The sequence below is a fragment of the Diabrotica undecimpunctata genome, chromosome 3, assembly GCF_040954645.1.
Source record: "Diabrotica undecimpunctata isolate CICGRU chromosome 3, icDiaUnde3, whole genome shotgun sequence".
NCBI lineage: Eukaryota > Metazoa > Arthropoda > Insecta > Coleoptera > Chrysomelidae > Diabrotica > Diabrotica undecimpunctata.
In genome coordinates this window covers 128677532-128696476 of record NC_092805.1, presented here as the reverse complement: position 1 = coordinate 128696476, position 18945 = coordinate 128677532, and the positions used below count along the sequence as shown (strand labels likewise).

The window sequence follows — 18945 nt, the reverse complement described above, 5'->3', positions numbered from 1 at the left end:
ATTAAAACTATTATTTTTTCCTACAGCATGTTCCAAAAACCGAAAACTGTTTTTCGGCGTTGTTTTTAAGCTTTCGCTATGTAACTCCTAAATTCAATGTCTAAGTGAATGGTAATTTACATTTTCACATGTATCTTTCCCTCTACAATCAAAATCAGCTATTCAAAGCAATAGTTTTGTCTCACAACATTCTCAAAAACCGAAAAACCCCATTTTCTCCATGTTTTTACTACATAACTTCAAAAGACTCTAAAAAATGAACTATATTTTCGATATCTTTTAATTAATTTTTACAGCTGATCGTACGCAGGAAAACAAAATAATTTTTAGAGGTAAAGAAAATTTATATATTCACTAATTAACAACGACGTAAAATTGCATTGTAGCTAATAGATTCTGGCTTATACCCAATGTAACATTTATAAATTTGGTAGTTGTGCCGCGTAATATCAACTACCGTGCGGCGCAACTATCAACGCCATGTTTTATATTACAATCAGGCTCCCTGGATATGCGGGATGTAGGGCTAAGACATGAAGGCCAAAACAGTTAAGTAAATATAAAATATAAAATAAAAGAATAATGATATAAGCATGGGTATAACGCTCTTGTATCTAAGCGGAAGAGTAAGGCATGGACGAGCGTGGTACGAGCTTATGAATGTATATAACAGGGATCTCAAAAGTCATGGAACTATATAGATATGCGTCTGTGTATAAATACATGTACATTGTGATATAATATCACGTATATAGATATATTCGCTAGCTTAAAACTCCATAACTTTTAAGTGTACAAGTGCGTTCTAATTCACGATTCATTTTTCAGAGTCTTTTGAGGTTATGTAGTAAAAACATGGAGAAAATGAGGTTTTTCGGTTTTTGAGAACGTTGTGAGATAAAACTAATGCTTTGAATAGCTGATTTTGATTGTAGAGGGAAAGATATATGTGAAAATGTAAATTACCATTCAATTAGACACTGAATTTAGAGGTTATATAGCGAAAGCTTAAAAACAACGTCAAAAAAGGGTTTTTCGGTTTTTGGAGCATACTGTAAAAAAAAAATAGTTTTAATAGCTTATTTCGATTGTAAAGGTAAGAATACATATAAAAATATAAATTATCATTAATTTAGGTGTATGTTGTTGAGGTTATGAGTCGAAAACTTCAGAAAAATGCCAAAAAAGCAGTTTTTTTCGATTTTTAGGCATTTTCCACGTTGAAAATGACAATAATACCTATGCTATTCGAAAGAACCGGAAAAACCCATAAAAGACATTGTTTTAAAGTTGGCCAAAAATTTCCGACATAACCTAAAATATCAGTGAAAATTTCAAATATTTTTCCTGGGCTCAATTTTCAAGCTAAAAATCTGAAAAAAATCAGGCAGTTTTGTATTATTAAAATACGCTTTCATGAATTTTTTCAGATTTTTGCAGCAATACACCGTCTGAAATTTTTTTTTTCCATAGCGAACCCCCAGAGGCATCTAGGGACTTGAAAATTTAACTGAGTGGGTTTTTAATTATGTCCTTTCGAATGGCCAGACCCAAAACTGAATCGAGCATGGTGCAATTTTGACCATCTTATCCCGCTATAGTCTTTAGTATGTATTCGGTTAGTCCAATTTCATCAAAATTTACAAAATGAAAACACTCTTTTCATTTATCTCTAGTGCGTTTAAGACTATCAGTAATCTTCGCTATGCTGATAATACAGTCATAATAGCTGATAGCCAAGAAGCGCTACAACGACTAATAGATAGAATAAACACTAAAGGAGAACGACTGGGCTTGAAGATTAATATAGACAAGACGAAGGTAATGGTGGTTAGAACACGAAATATGCAATTAAATATAAGAGTAAATAATAAGAACATCCAAAAGGTCCCAAAGTTCAGATATCTCGGTAGTTGGATAACTGAAGATCTAGATCCAGACATAGAGTTACGTAGCAGGATTGAGCAAGCCAGAACAGCATTTACTAATATAAGAACCTTGCTAAGCAACAGCAGCCTTAACTTAACGCTTCGTAAAAGCGTTAAGTTTGTAAAATGTTACATTTACTCCATACTGCTATATGGTGTAGAAACCTAGACACAAAAACCAATGTGATGAACCGATTGGAGGCCTTTGAAATGTGGGTATTTAGAAGACTACTTAAAATTCCCTGGACAGATCACACAACAAATATCGAAGCATTAAATCGAATGGGCAGAGAACGAGAACTGCTGCTAATAATAAAAAGAAGAAAAACTGCTTATCTGGGTAATACATTTCGAAATTTCAAGTACCAGTTCTTAAAGCTTAATATGGAGGGGAAGATAGAAGGAAAACGGGGCATCGGAGGAAAGAAATACTTATGGCATAAAAACATAAGGGATTGGACAAACTTCGATGCCCATGCACTCTTTAGAGCCACACAAGACCGAGAGGAGTATGCCAGAATTGTCGCCAACATCCACTAATTGGATATGGTACCATAAGAAGAAGAAGCGTTTAATTTATCCGTATGCATCTACTCAATAAAAAAAATTAAATCATTGACAGAATGCCGAAAAAACCATCGCTACTCTAAGATGGTCCAACATATCTATTAAAATGTCATAATGCCATAATTAAGTATGTATTTGGTTAGTAAAATTTTATCCAAATTTACAAAATAAAAACACTTTTTTCACATATCTCTAGTGCGTTTAATTTATCCGTATGCATCTACTTAATAAAGATAAAATCAGTGACAGAATGTCGAAAAAACCATCGCTACACTTAGATAATCCAACATTTCTATAAAAATGCCACAGCTAGCGTAAGACTATCTGAACAAGAAACAAATAAAATCTGTATACAGCGAGGAGTACGGCAAGAAGACACAGTCTCAACAACACAGACACTCCAAAGCTTCTCACGACACTTTTAGTACATACTTGTTAGAGGGTAGATCTGAACGAAGATGGTATCAATATAAGTGGAGAGAAGCTCAGTCTTTTGAGATTCGTAGATGGCATCGTCTTTATCGCCTATCGTATGGATGTTGAAAAAATTATAGGTCGGATTAAAGATCAACATGGGCAAGACGTAATGACTAATCTGGTAAACAATCGTAAATCGTAATATTGCTGTTGAGAGAAAGGATATTGAACAGACTGCGTCGTATAAATACTTGGGGCATGTTAGCTTCTACGTCGCACAGAATTACCTTGAGTAGCATTCGGTAAATTACACTATATTCTTAAATAGAATCTTCATATTATACCAGTGTATGTTACCAATATTTACTTACAGAGCGAAAACAATAGCACTCGCAAAAAAACTAATAAACAAGATTAGCGTGACTCAGAGGACTATGTATCGCCAGATTTTGGATGTCTCTCTAGCAGACCGAATCTCAAACGAAGAAATACGTCGTAAAACAAAAATAACACGCACTATCGAAAGAATCACACGCTAAACAGGAACTGGGTAGCACATATCATCAGATTATCTGACAACCGATGGACAAGACAATTGTTTAGTGGAAGCCAAGACAACAAAGTACTACGGAGCAGAAGCCGACCACGACCACAAATCAGATGGTTTTCTTCAATTATAGGATTTAGTCTGGTTAGATACAGTTTTTCTAAAAGTTTTATAAGAACTGGTATCAGGCTATTGCGACTACATGAAGTTTTTGGGTATATCTACCTATATGACTCTATCCCCTTTAATCGGCAAAATAGAAATCGGGGTTTAACTTTCTGAAAATTTTGGTTTCGGGGTAATTTTGGTACGCGAAATACGAATGAAAAGTCAATTTCTCGATATCTTTATTGAGTTAGCCACAAAGTGAAAAAGAAGAATGCCGCCCATATGGCCGGTATATCGTTCTACGGGGAAAAATAAACTAGTGCTTTTTTGTTGCTTATAAAAACATTTAAATTTTTATTGATATAAACTTGAAATAACTTGATATAAAACTTAAATAACATAAATGCAGTTGACATTTCGGGCAGAAAGTGTGTGTCTCCGATTTCTTGCAGTATTTGCAGGACTTTTTACGGCCTGGAATCCATTCCGGAACATGATCTACTCCATCGTACCGTAGGTCTTCAACAGGATGCGCCGCCTTTTTATCAGCATTAGTACTATTAGTAGGGAGCGGTGAGTTTGAAGGTCGACCAATGGGTCTTTTCTGAACAGAAGAGCACAGACCTTGAGCAATTTTCACACAAAATTGGAATAATCTCATATTTTTTTCTTGTGAAGCTTCTTCTTCTTCTCTGAAATCTGTTTTCTTGGTATCTTCATTATATGATCTGCGATACAAAATGAACGCATTTGTGACAGCCATATCCAGAAGATGGCAAAAGATGCGTGTCATTGCATCCATTGTTTTAATGCGTAGTCCACTTCGTCCCATATGAGAGTCCATGAGGTCAACTCCACCCATATGCGAATTGTACTCACGAATTATTTGTAGGTAGTCAACATTAATGTATTCTTTCTTTTTTTGTCGTACCGAGTCGTTTTTGCTATCTGTTTGTCTGAATTCAATTTCCGAAACGGTTTGACCCCAACGTAAGTTGAACAAAGTTTTACATTCTTGGTGTCTTTCCAGAGGACAGTGGTAAGATCCACACCATATGCACAACCCATATACTCCACTGCATAACCTCGTTCCGCGTCTTTGATTTCTCTATCTGTATCAAGCGGAAGTTTACAATTGGGAATTCGATTTGCACGTATTGTCCCCAACCCAAAAATTCCACGAGCTCGTAAATAAACTAGAAGAGGCAAGGATGTGTAAAAATTGTCACAATATACAATATGGTTTTTGAAATTTGGAATTGTTTGTGACAACCGAATAACAACGTTGCTGGTAGCTCCGAGGTCTGGTGTTCCTGGCACGATGATGTTATCTCCAGCACCATTATGTATCTCAAATTGGTACGAATATCCTGTGGTATCGCATAGTACAAACAACTTAATTCCCCATTTATGGGGATTGTTCGGCATGTACTGGCGTAAATGGTGCGCCATTTTTGTCGAACACATTTGCTCGTCAACACATAACCGCGCATTCTTTGGAACGGAATTGAAGCGTGCATTTAAAATATTAACAACTTTCCTGATTCTAAAAAGCAAATCATATCCAGGTTGTCCTTTTTGGATACGTTCTGCTTCATCTCCCCAGTGTGACTCCATATTGGGATAACGAAAAATGGACATGTACAATAGAATTCCGACCTATCGTCGAATCTGCACTGCATCAACGTTGAATTGTGTGTTTATGTCTTTCAAACGTGCGTTCCGATTGGTTTCACAAACAACCAGGTCGATCAGTTCATCCGTAAAAAAATACCAAAATACTCCATTGGTGTCTTCAGCTTTTTTACAGTATAGAGCAATGTAGTGTTTCCTCGAAATGCAACTTCATTGACATGCAATTGCATTGCCTTTTTTCGCCATACAATTTTCGTAAACTCAGCTGAATTTTTGTCGATCGCATCCAAGCCTGAAAACAGAAAGAGAAAAAATTAGTATTGCATTATGACTTTCCGTGTTTTATTAGCATACCTGTGCCAGTAAAGCCACCCGCTGATGGTACTATTTGCAGTCCCGTAGCTTCTACAGTTGGTAACGGGGATCTGGGTCTTTTCTTTGGTTTGAACTTAGTGGTTGTTGCTAGTTGTGTGGAAGTTGATGCAATTGGAGCTTTTGATATTAACGGTACGGGAGATACTGAAACGTCTATTTGAGTATCCGGATCAGTTGTTGAAACTTCTGGTGTTGTAGTTTCTGGTGTTATAAGTTCCGGAAAGTTAATGTTGCTATTCATGGAGAGATCCATGGAGAGATCCAAATCAATGATATTTTCATGTAGACAAGGAGCAATCATCTCATCGTTCTCGGCTGTGAGCACATCCGCCTTGTAGTCATAATCCGGATCGGCTATGCTATCATCATCATCTTCGTAAACTGACTCGTCATCTGAAGCAAGATTAGAGTTCAAGATCTCGTCGATTTGTTCATCGGTTAATGTGGAAAGATCGTATTTTGTTCTTTTTTCCGCTTCTGTCAGCTCGTGATACCTTTTCGCACCATACTTTCTTCGTGTTTGAGATCTATTCTTTTCCATGGTCTACGATAGAAAAAAAAATGTATAAATAATTCAAATATGTAGTTTTATTCAAATACGCGAAGGAATTATTTTTACCGTACACCGACAAGCCGGCCAAAAGGCGGGTATCACTCAACACTCAAAAAGTAGCACTAATTTTGCATTTCTCATCAAACACGCTAGCAAACTATCAAACAAATACTATAAGTACTTACCAAAAAAAATATAAAATCAATTGGACAACTAGAACTATTTTATTTTACGGTTCGATTCCACGTGTTCCAGAGCAATAATTTGTATGTACGATTCACTTGCTTGTTTCTACGTAACTGGCTATATCTCTCAAGTAACTGAATCTACAACTTTTAAACCGTTACCGTTGGTCGACTCTATTCTTGCCCAAAAGCGGTGTAGTCGATGTGAGAGCAAATAAATTTTACATTTTAAAATAATTCGGTTATTTTAATGCCGGCCTTATGGCGGGATTACCGATTAAGGGTTAATCTACCTGGCAGCGTCTATACTTAGATCGACAGCACTGGGACTGCGCCGATGTAGTTCAATAGCCAGGACACCAAACGTGTTTACGCCCAACTCAACCAGGCTTTACGTATTGTATCCGGCACAATGAAGGCCACATTAACATACTGGCTACTATCACTGAGCCACACAGCACCCTCACATGCCGACCGAGAACATGCCCTTCTCAGGGAGAAAAATTAACACAGAGCCTGTGCTTCGCTCTCACGTTGGTATCACCTGCAGAGACAAGTAGGCTTCGTTCAAGAAACAGCCCTCTAGATTGTGCAAGAATCTAATTGAAAGCAACTCCAAGATAACCGACCCTTGCATTAACGAGAAGATTGGGAGAAGAATGCATCGCCCAAAATATGCCATGTAGTACAAGAAATTCAAAGGGTTTCGACCAACCAAGATGAATCTCATACTGATCAGAATCAGAACAAACTGTGGCAGGTGCTCCGATCACTTTTTATGTGGGGTTCTCTCCAAGCTGAGGACAAACGGTTAAACATATGGTGGAAGAATGTCCGATCAGATTCTACAACGGTAATCCGTTCGATTTTTTAGTTGCGGCCAAAGATTGAATTAAATTTATTTGTCAACTAAATGTTTGTAAAAATTATTTATTGTCATTTACTCGTTGTAATGCATTTTCCTCTTTGCTTATTCACAAAACTTAACTATGATGTAGCCATACGCTAAATAAATGAATAAATGACTTTATCTTTGAACACGTCAAACTCTGAAGTTTAATTTCTAGTGATTTTTTAATTGTATTATACACATCTTTGACCTTGAAGAGTTTTGGTATTAGGAACGTTTGACGTTTTAAAAATTTCAGCGATCTCAGTTTCTATTTCAGACATATCCTGCGATGCAATTCGTTAAAAAGCTTGATCCAGGTACTTTGGATTGGCCCGGTAATTCGCCAGACCTCAACCCCATTGAAAATTTATGGAGCATTTGCAAAGCTGGACTGCGCAACTGCGATAGAAGCGGTCATTCAGCCGCTTTTTCATTAAAATAGCCTATGCTTCTATTAATTCACACAGTACTGTATATATATATATATATATATATATATATATATATATATATATATATATATATATATATGTGTATCTGATAATATAAAATAGTCTAAATCTATTAAACTATAGATCTATTGACCAACAATTGATCTGGCAGCATAGCAATGCTTTACTCACACATTTCCAATTTTCAAGAAGGTAATTTAATGTTGAATACATTATTATTATTGATTACCTATACCTGCTTATGTAACTATATAGGTCCACTCACGCTAATACTCTTGGGTACGGCTTGTTTCTAATGTCGTAATGTATTTTTATGTTTGAGATACTTAGGAGTTTTATTATACAAGCGTAAACTAAAGGACAAGTGCAATATTATATAAAAAAATCAAAATATTTTAATAAAATATCACACCAAAACGTCGAGATCTTAAACGTAGTAATGCAGGTAATATACTGGGTGTGACAAATGAAGCGGAACGGTTGAATATTTCGCGAAATTTACATCGGATAAAAAAACTAAAAAACACGCCTTCAATACTTTTCAAAAATCTATCGAATAACACCAAACATACCTTATTCAGGACATTTTTTCGAATCCTGTTTACGACTGTGAAGCTGTAGGATAGTTCATTTTCTAATTGAACTATTGATTTTTGTTGGACATTAGTCTTATATCCCTACCATATAGCTCTGAGGTTCTTAGGATATCGATTAGTTTTCTACTTGGTACTTTGTCAAATGTTTTCTTGAAAGTAATAAAACATGCATACACATGTAGTTGATATCTCTAAATCCCTGTATTAGAACTTACAAATTGAAAAGTGCTTTGCTCGTTCCGAGTCCTGTTCTGAATCAAAAGTGAACTTCACTTAGTTGTTCTTCTAATTTAGTGTATATACTTGAGTGAATGATAGTAAGAAGTACGTAAAGTACATGGCTCATCAAAGTAATATTAATCTATGTTCTTTACATTTCCTAGCGTTGACTTTTTAGGAAGTGAAATGAATATCGATAGTAGCCAGGCTTTTGGTAAGTGACCAGTCTCATATATGTTGTTGAATGGCTTTGTAAGAGCTGTGATTTGGTGTGCTCTAATATGTAGCTTTAAAATTTCATCATGCACTTTATGAGGTTCTGGTGATTTCCCATCTTTAATTTATTTATTGGCCATAGTCACTTCTTGGTTTGTTTGTTATTTCTGGATTGTAGGGATTGCCTATTTCAGTCTGTCTTCTTGCTATAACTTAGAATATTTCTTGCTTGCATTGTTGTAATTTTTTAAATTTATCTTCAGTTGTAGTCAAAATCTGGCATTGTGTTTGCATTTTTAGTGTTCTGTACCTCTTCTTTATGTACATATAGAAATCATCATGTTTGTCTTGTAGTGTTTCAATTTCCGTACATGTCTTTAACAGTCATGCGGCTTTGACGTTTTTATTTCCCGTAGCATATTCTTATGCAACCTTTTGTGTTCATGGACATTTCTAACCTTTAATTTACTTGGCTCTACCAACGAAATGACACTTAAAACGAGGGATATAAACAGATTAGAAGCTTTCAAAATGTGGCTCTATCGCCGTATCCTAAAACTACCATGGACAGCGAAAATCACAAATATCGATGTCCTTCAAAACAATAAACCAAGAACGCCAACTTTTCGAAGCCATTAAGAAAAGGAAAACGGCGTATCTAGGTCACATCATGCGAAATGAAAAATACCAGTTCCTCCAACTTATAATCGAGGGTAAAATTGAAGGCAAAAGAGGAATGGGACGCAAGAAAATGCCCTGGCTCCGAAACATAAGGCAATGGACAGGGATTAACGACATACAATCTCTGATACATATTGCAAGAAATAGAGAATTAATGGAAAATGTGATCGCTAACATCCATTAGTGGATTTGCATCTGAAGAAGAAGAAGACCAACGAAATATTCAAGGTAAACGTGGCCCTGGTAGAAGAAGAACATCGTGGCTTCAAAACTTAAGACAATTGTACGGAAAATCGAAGACATCATTATTTAGAGCTGCTGTTAAAGAGAATACGGTAGCCAACATGATATCGAACGATCGGTAATGATCACGGATCTGGAAGAAGACAAGAATGGTTGAAATAAATAAGTCGACTATTTAAAATAGTTAACTATAGATATAATATAAATAGATATAATAAATATCGTTGACTATTTATTGTCGATCTAACTAACATTATCTTCTCGATGATATCATCAAAACTTTTTTCACTAACTCTGGATCACGTCCAGATGCTGCAGTCAGCTCCGTGTTTTCTTCTAAATATCGTTGGCGCGATATCGTGCATATACTGCAATCGTAATTTATCGGTTAACACACAATTTTTTTGTTCTCTTGGCAATAAATCAGGTGTATCTGCATGCTTTTATAATAATTCGATGATCATCTCTATATAACAGCTGTATTGACTAAACTTTTGCAAAATATTTAATATAAAAATTTAAAATTTTAATATTTTTAAATTTAAAAATTAAAATATAAAACCATACGTCTTAACGGCATTTTAAACTTTTAATATTTTATTTTATTTGTGTTCCTTCCTTGTTGATATTCGATTTCTTCTTTCAGTGAATACATTTTTTAGTTATTGATTTTTGGTAATATTTATCTTTAGTTCTTTAGTAATTGTAAATATTCTTTGCCTTTTTTGCATATAAATGTTAATCCTTGTAACATTTTTATTAAAAATTTTCATTAAAAGTTTGCTAAATGTTCAAGAGGCTAGCTGAAAAGGATCGCTCATATCTCAGATTACCTTTGGTTGTAATCTGAATTCATCTCTACAAAAAAAAAACAAAAATTTGAATTTTGTTATAGGTGTCATTACATCATAAAAAGCCATTATCATTTTGTTAACTTGTAATTCTTTATCTATACTATAACATATAAATAACAAACTACAAATCATATAAATATAAACAAACAAAAATTATCAAACCAAATTTAATGGACTGCTAAAAATAAAAGGGCAAGTTTTGACATTCTCCAAATCTGTTTATAGCGAGAGTTATTTAGGTAATGATTTTAACGGATGCATCAATTAAAAAATACAAAAATATTTTAAGCGGACGTTAGATCTTGGAGGCTTCTAAACTTTAACGGAATTGTTACAGAATACACCTCAGAAGGTGACAAAAATGTTAAAACTTTTATCTTAATCGTACCTTATCTTAATACCATATCTTAATAACAAATCATAATTTGATTGATTACCAACTCCTTGTCTCGAAACCGGACATATCTTTCTTGTCAATAGATATTTATTTAAAGCGTTTATTGCACGTTATTGAACATATATACCTCATTCACCGTCTGATCCAGTTAATCCATACCCGAATTCGAATTTGATTGAATGAATAAGTACGCGCTACGCAAATAATGCACTTCGACCATAAATTATCCGAGGAGTGCACGTTGTCGCAGCAGACCTCAAGGGGTTGAAAATACCTCAGCATTGACGCGACATTATTTACCCTTTGTCCGAAAAAAGGTCGCAAATAGAACCCCGAACGTCTCTAACAATCGAACAAATTGTTCAATAAACCTCATTTGAATATATGCATCAAAAGTAACGGCTGTCGAGGTATATTCTTTGAGCCAGGGACGAACTAGCTGCATGTTAATAATATCAAATTCTTGAAACATAATAATACAATTGAGACTAACAAAGTTAACAAAAAATAACCTAAAACAATATTAACTAGACTCAGAGCTAGTGCTAAGTATGTCAATAATTCTTCTTGTATTATACATTATAATTATATAATTAGTTGTAAAGGAGTAGCAAATTAAAGTCTATACTATAATTATATATACTATAAATTATGTAGGTAAATTCCAATAAAATTATGCAGAAAATGGTGCTTCACAAAAAAAATGTTATGAAATAAGTGATAATATTCACGAATTATTAAAAAGTATGTAAAGCGACGTAAGTAGCTCATTTTCGACAAAAATTTTTACACGAACGTCGACAATTTTCACCAATGGAAAGTAAATATTGCAAAGGATTAATTGCTTAAAACCAATGAAGATATTGTTTGAATTTATTGACCACAGCTTACAGCTTCTTTTGAACAACAGTAGTATTTAAAAAATTTTATTTGGAAATTCAATGTTCATACACAACAGAAATCCTAAAAGTAAGATACATGACTATCGTAGTTTATGAGTGTCTGTTTTTTTCTATTTTTTAGGAGTTTTTAGGAGGTAAAGTTTCCCCGCGTGTTTTAGGTCAATTATTTTCCCCACATGACTTTTAATGCTAAATCAGAATGCATCGTCAGTTTTTCTGTTTCTGTATTCCCAGAAATTGACAGTACTTATAAAGAAGTTAAGCAAGCTATTGTAACAAATTAAAGTTTTTCATTGCATATATAAAATTAAAACTTTACCATAAGACTAGATAACATCTACATATACCCTATTTTTAAAGAAAAACGAAACAAGAAGTTGCGAAGATCACCGCACAATATCTTTAATGAGTCACGCTGCAAATATATTTATGTGAGTAATATTTAATCGTATTCAACGCAAGTTTCCAGTTTTCCTAGCATTTGTAGACTACGAAAAAGCTTTCGATACCATAGAACACACGGCCGTAATAAACGCAATGCAAAATTGTAGAATAGACAGCAGATATATTAACTTAATAAAAGAAACTATGAACCAAGCTACAGCTACATACTACCTAAATGAAAGTGAACACACGAACCCTGTACCATTAAACAGGGGAGTCAAACAGGGAGATACTTTATCACCCAAACTGTTCACCTTAGTTTTGGAGGACGTTTTTAAAAACCTAAATTGGAAATATAAGGGAATAAACATCAATGGCCGCTACCTCCGTAATCTATGATTTGCAGATGACATAATCCTGATAGCTACTGACCTATAAGAAATGCAAACCATGCTTTTAGAACTACACACCGAATCTTCTAAAATAGGACTGAAAATGAATTTAAACAAAACAAAAGTCATGCACTCCGAAGACACCGTGACAATAATAAACGATAAAGTTATAGAAAAAGTTGAAGAATATATATACTTAGGACAAAAAATAATACTAAATAGGGAAATTCAAACTGAAGAAATAAAAAGAAGAAGAAAGTAAGCTTTGGCAGCATTCGGTAAACTGAACTATATACTCAGAAATCAACAAATTCAATTACATCTTAGATCTAAAGTTTTTGATGCATGCATTATTCCGATATTAACTTATGCGGCACAAACATGGACAATCACAAAAAAGAATATGAATATACTGAGAGTCACTCAACACGCGATGGAAAGATCAATGCTAGGTATATCACTTAAGGACAAGAAAACAAACACATGGATAAGACAGAAAACCAAAGTCACCGATGTGGTGCAAAAATCATTAAAGTTGAAATGGGAATACGCTGGACATGTAGCTAGGAGCGATCTAAACAAATGGCACAGATCAATTTTAACCTGGAGACCATACCAACACAAAATACCCAGAGGCAGACCTCCTATGAGATGGACAGATGATCTGAAAAGTACTGCTGGGAAAAATTGGCTACAAGTAGAGTACAATAAAAAACAATGGAAAGGAAGACTTGAAGAGGCTTATGTTCAGATGTGGACGTGAATGGCTAGACGAAGAAGAAGAAGAAGAACGCAAGTGTAAAGAATATCTAAATCATTTTCAATATGGCTTCATAAAGAGAACAGACCTTCGAGAGGCAACCCTAGGAATAAGCTTTATTACGAAGATGTGCCTAGAGGTTCAAAAAAGCTGATACGCATGTTACGTTGATTATAAAATTATTTAGACCACATTAAGCATGAGAGAATATTCGAGTTATTAAAAGACGTAGGTTTAGAAGGACATAAAATATACAAAATATTTTTAACATAGTTTGGAACCACACAGGATGTGTTAGAATAGAAAAATGGATGACTGAGGAATTCACCAGAGTTGCATTTTGTCTCCATTGGCATTTAATGTAGATGTCAAACATGTTATCAGACTATCCCTTCAAGAGCGTTTAGACGGGGCCAGAATAAATGCAATAATTATTATTAATATAACATATGCTGATGATAATATGATAGCTGAATTAGAAGAGCACAACTTTAATTTGACTTTATTGTTAGATATTATTTAACTATAATGAATCAAATATTGCAGTTACAGACTTGATGACAAATTCACTAAATTATTTTTAAACGTTCTGCAAATTTAATTTCCTAGTACTCTTTAGTACGTTTCCTGATTTTTTTTCTTTCAATATTCGATTTCAAAATTAATGTCTTCGGATTATGAAAAAATATAAAACACAAGTTATGACACCTTAAAAAATGAATGGTATTTGTAATATACCTGAAAGCTGGAACGAAGAATGGATTACACCGATTTATAAAAAAGGAGATAAGGCTGACTGCAAAAACTACCTCTGCATCTCAGTAACAAACAATCTCAGTAGGTTGTACGCTTAAGCTGAAACAGCAAGCATGACTTCGAGCTGGACGATCTTGCGTCGACCACATTTACACTTTAACCCGACCAAATGAAGAATTAATGTCTTGGGATAGTCTAATTCATGTATTACTTGTAAACTTGACTAAAGCTATGATACAATACCCTTATTATAGACTATGGTAAGTACTGGAGTCATCTATTAAAATTACACTTGTGAAAGCAATACAACGATTTTACAACGATCTTTGATCAAAAATAAAGATTAACAACCAGTTCGAGAATTTTAAGGTAAATAAGGAACTAAAGCAAGGCTGCTGTCTATCTCCAACAGTTTTTAAAATCTACTTAAGTGAGGCAGTGACGAAATGGAGATCATGTTCTGGAATAAGTAAACCATTAAACAACGAAACAACCCTATATGTGCCACATTTCGCGTAAGATTGAGTAGTCATCGCACAGGACCAGGAATATCTGCAATTCATGATATTAATACAGTATTATGAGCGATGGGGAGTAAATGTTAACTCAACAAAAACTAAATACGTACATGTATATAGAAGGAGCTGGAAACGATGAATTAAACTTAGAAGATGGGGCAAATTATTTGGAAGCAAATATAAAAAGAAATGGTCGCTCTGAAACAGAAATCGAAGAAAAAATCATAAAGGGAAAAAAATAATAAAATTACTAAACTTACTACTGTGGTCAAAATCTATCTCTAAATAGAAGAAGATACAGCTATATAACAGCATTTTCAAAAGCATTGTACTTTTTGAACTTACTTAGAGAACGGATCCAAACTCCTTGTTCTGGAAATGGATTTTTGACGCAGTATAATAGGTATATCTAGAATGACGCACTTAACAAATGAAAAATTAAGACAAATCATGGACAGAACGAATGATGGTGGATATCATAGAATAAGTACAGCAAAAACAGCTTATTTGGTACGGACATATTAGACAAATTAGGACAAAAAGCAATGTTAGAGAGAGATCTATGACCAGGACACTGGGTCGATAGACGTAAATGGAGACTGGAAACCAGTAGGTTCAGGATGCTATAAACCGGACAATATATTATATGATGGTCACTAAACCTTTATCTTTGTTTTTATTCTTAGATATATTATGTTACACACAAAAAAAATCGATAAACGTTGAGAATTCTAATTGAATAGTATATCAAAATAGAATCATTTATTTAATTTTAACAATTGTATTTTAAAAATGGACCCTCTATGGACTCTAAAGACCGAAATCTAAGATTAACTATCTAGTTACAATTATTATTTATTCCCAATTATCTACTTCAGAAAAAAACTAAGATACTACAATCAATTCATTACTGCAGAGCTTATTGATTTACATAAATATGCTTTCTTCTTGTTTCAGATATCAAAACAACGTGAACGAAAATTGAAGAACTCACCAACAACAAAAAATGGAAAAGGAACAAATCAAATATCAAAGAACGCATAAATGTCAACTCATTTTACATGATTGTTGTAATACTTTTAATTATATTTTGTTACATATTTAGTTTAGAAAACAATTAGATTAAAAAGACGAGATTTTTGCGGTGTCATATTTCTTTCCCAACTCCTTCCATCGATCTCTATCCTAAGCAGCGTACTTTCAATTTCCGTAGCATCTCATCTGTGGTCTTCCTTTTAGTCGTCTACCTATGTTATATTGTGGTGTTCCAACGTTGTTCTATTCTTTTTGTCTAACAGTGTGGCTTGCAAAGCTTCGTTTGAGTTTGGCAATTTTTGGCAATCTTTTTTATGATATCCTTGACATTTGTTTTTGATCTCACTAGGAGGTTCCTCTGACAGTTGTATATCTAACATTGCCCTCTCCATTGCTTTTTCTCTTGTGCATAGTATATTCATATTTGCCTTGGTCAGGGTCCTAGTATAGAATCCATATGTTATGATAGAAAGGATACACTGGTTTAACACTTTGCTTCTCAAATATTAAGATATTCGGAGGTTCTTAATTATCCAACTAAGCTTTCCAAATCGTGACAATCCCAGTCTTCATCTTCTAGTGATTTCCGTACTTTGGTTCTGCTTGTCAAGTTTCAGAATTTGGTCTAAGTAATTGTTTCTCATTTTTTTTGTCATATTTATCTTCCTCCACCATACCGTGTAGTTCCTCGTATGTACTAGTTATAATCACGAGGTCGTTAGCGAATCTGAAAGGGATTAACTTGTTGCCATCTTTGTTGATGCCAAATGTTAACTAATTTGAAGATTTGAAAACGTCTTCTAGAGCTAGATTAGCTTTCACGATATTACGTCGCGCTGTGAAACGCGGATCTTAATCAGGATGGGATTTGTATTTTCGTCTAGTTGTACTATTGTTTGCGTATAGTTGGATTTTCATATATGTATATTATGTATTAATTCTTTATATCTCGAATGTATTCTGCAATGATTAATACCTTGGTCTATGGTCCACATATCGATACTGTCAAATGTGTTTCATAGTCTATGAATGCATCTATTTTTCTTATATAAAAATATTTAAATCAAACTGATAAAGTGTAAAAAAACTGATAAAAAAAGATCATTTAAAAATATTATCCACTATTTTTAACGGAAAATAACTAAAATTGTAATTGAAAATACGTTTATTTTGATGTTTCGATTTTCACTTTCGAGTTATTGTGATTACTATTATAATTTTAATTTGAGATTATGTAGATAACGTAAAAATGCCACTAGAAAATATTTTTACAATCGTATTTAAAATAATTCTTTCCTTTTCAAAAGCGTACCCTGTTATTATAGAAGTAGATTTATAAAAATCTCTGTATGAATTCTTTAACTAGGCCTAGCCCTGCGCTGTTTTTAATACCCTACATGCAAATGCCATAGAAACGACCCATGACACTTTCTGAATGATATTCAAATAAGGTCCCCAATATAATTTATCATTTTTCATAATCCGTTTTTGTTACCTGTTCCCAGGTTCTCACACAACCCTTTTTTCACCTTTTTTTCTTATGCAGATGTCTGAGATACCTGCTGACTTCTTTTGCATATGGTCTAGTTCCTTGCAAGTGTCTGATGACGGCCTTGTTCTTCTGCTTTTGTGTACCCAGGTAGGCAGGGACCCTGCGAGATAAAAAATCAATGGGTTTGAAAGTGAGGGTCTTGAAAAAATATCTCAGATGTGATTATTAGGCACTTCTTCCGGTTTTAACCCTGTTTTTATTGCGCGGTCTATGTTATTTAAAATACCAATATAATTTTGTCATTTAAAAAATTGTATAATATATAAAAAGGTACAGGATAATACTTTATATATTAATTTTGGTTAATATAAAAAGTATCAATTAAAATTAAGTTTACCTTCTTTTTAAATTAACACACAACCTTATATAACATAGAAATAAAACCGCGAAGAGTATTTTTACCAACTGGCTCCTTTATTCTCATCGTTAAAGTTTGATTTTGATCTAAAGCTATTGTCTTCTGGAATTTGAATATTATTTGAATATTATATGAATAAAAAAATATATAATAGAAGACTAGTTAGATAGAAATATGATATAATACGAAACAATATACGAGACGAAAAATAATCTTGAACAACTTCCAAAACGATGGCGGGGCACCTAGCAATCAACTTTACATTAACTGTTGCAAAGCAGGCCTAAATAGGAAATGCCTTTTAATAATGCTATCCCGAGAATTTAAACTATGCGCTTTACTACTAAACTAATATTAATTTTTTTTTGACGGTGTATTATTATACTTACGCTATTATTTCGTCTAAATATATATGATCAGAAATAATGTCCCCTTTAATAAGTTTCATATGAAAGAGCCACAATGACATTATTATCTCTTTCCAATGGCTCTACAGTCCAAGTCGGGCGCTGGCTTCCCCCGGCATCTGCCTCCAAGCACCCCTTTCCTAGGCTACTCTTCTCCAGTTATCCACCCTCAATACCTCTTTAGCATCGGTTCTCACTTGCTTTATCCACCTCTTACCTGGTCTTCTTACTGGCCGACGTCCCAATATAGTTCCACTAAGCGATCTACTAGTTATTGATATAACTTGTATATAACCCTTATTCTCCACATACCATTGTCGCAAATGGGTCCCAATATTCTTCTCAATATGTTTTTTTTCAAAATCTCTCTAAAAAAATATATTTAAAACAGTACTTAGCTATGGATGTCTTTGGATCCAAACACGTGCGACAAAGATAAGTATACTCTCTTCTTCTTCTTCAGCCTTAAGTAATCCAATTTTGGACATAGGCCTTAGGTCTCCCAAAATCAATCCAGTGTTTTCTATTTTGTGCCAAAAGACTCCAGTTGTGTCCTCCATGTCATAAAGCCATCTCATTTGTGGTCTTCCTCTGCTTCTCTTTCCTAACCATGGTCTTCATTGTTGTATTTCGTGGTTCCATCTTTTACCCTTTAGTCGGGCGTTGTGTCCTGCGAAGCTCTATTTTAATTTGGCAGCATGTTATCCTGCGTCTTTTACTTTGGTTTTGCTTCTAATCCATTTGTTTGTTTTTTTGTCCATAAGTCTCATTACGAGCATTGATCTTTCCATCGCTCTTTGTGCTTTTAATATCTTATGATCCGTGTGATGATCTGTGATCTGTTATGATCTTAATATATTATGGTCTGTGAACCATACGTGAGTATAGGGAGGATACACTGATCGTAAATTCTGGTTTTCAAATATTGTTCTATTTTAGTGCTTTTCAAGATCCAACTCAGTTTTCCAAATCCTGCCATTCTTCTGGTAATTTCGGCAGTTTGATTTTCTTTGTTA

At 34.1% G+C, this 18945-nt stretch overlaps 1 long non-coding RNA gene across 1 annotated transcript in view; it reads left to right on the top strand.

The window, feature by feature from the left end:
* The window catches only part of LOC140436165 (uncharacterized), a 60803-nt gene extending 45179 nt beyond the window's left edge, over positions 1 to 15624 (top strand). Inside the window, exon 3 of the long non-coding RNA XR_011950254.1 lies at positions 15535 to 15624. This is a non-coding gene — a long non-coding RNA (uncharacterized lncRNA). The remainder of the gene's footprint in view (positions 1 to 15534) is intronic.
* Positions 15625 to 18945: the final 3321 nt, after the last annotated feature.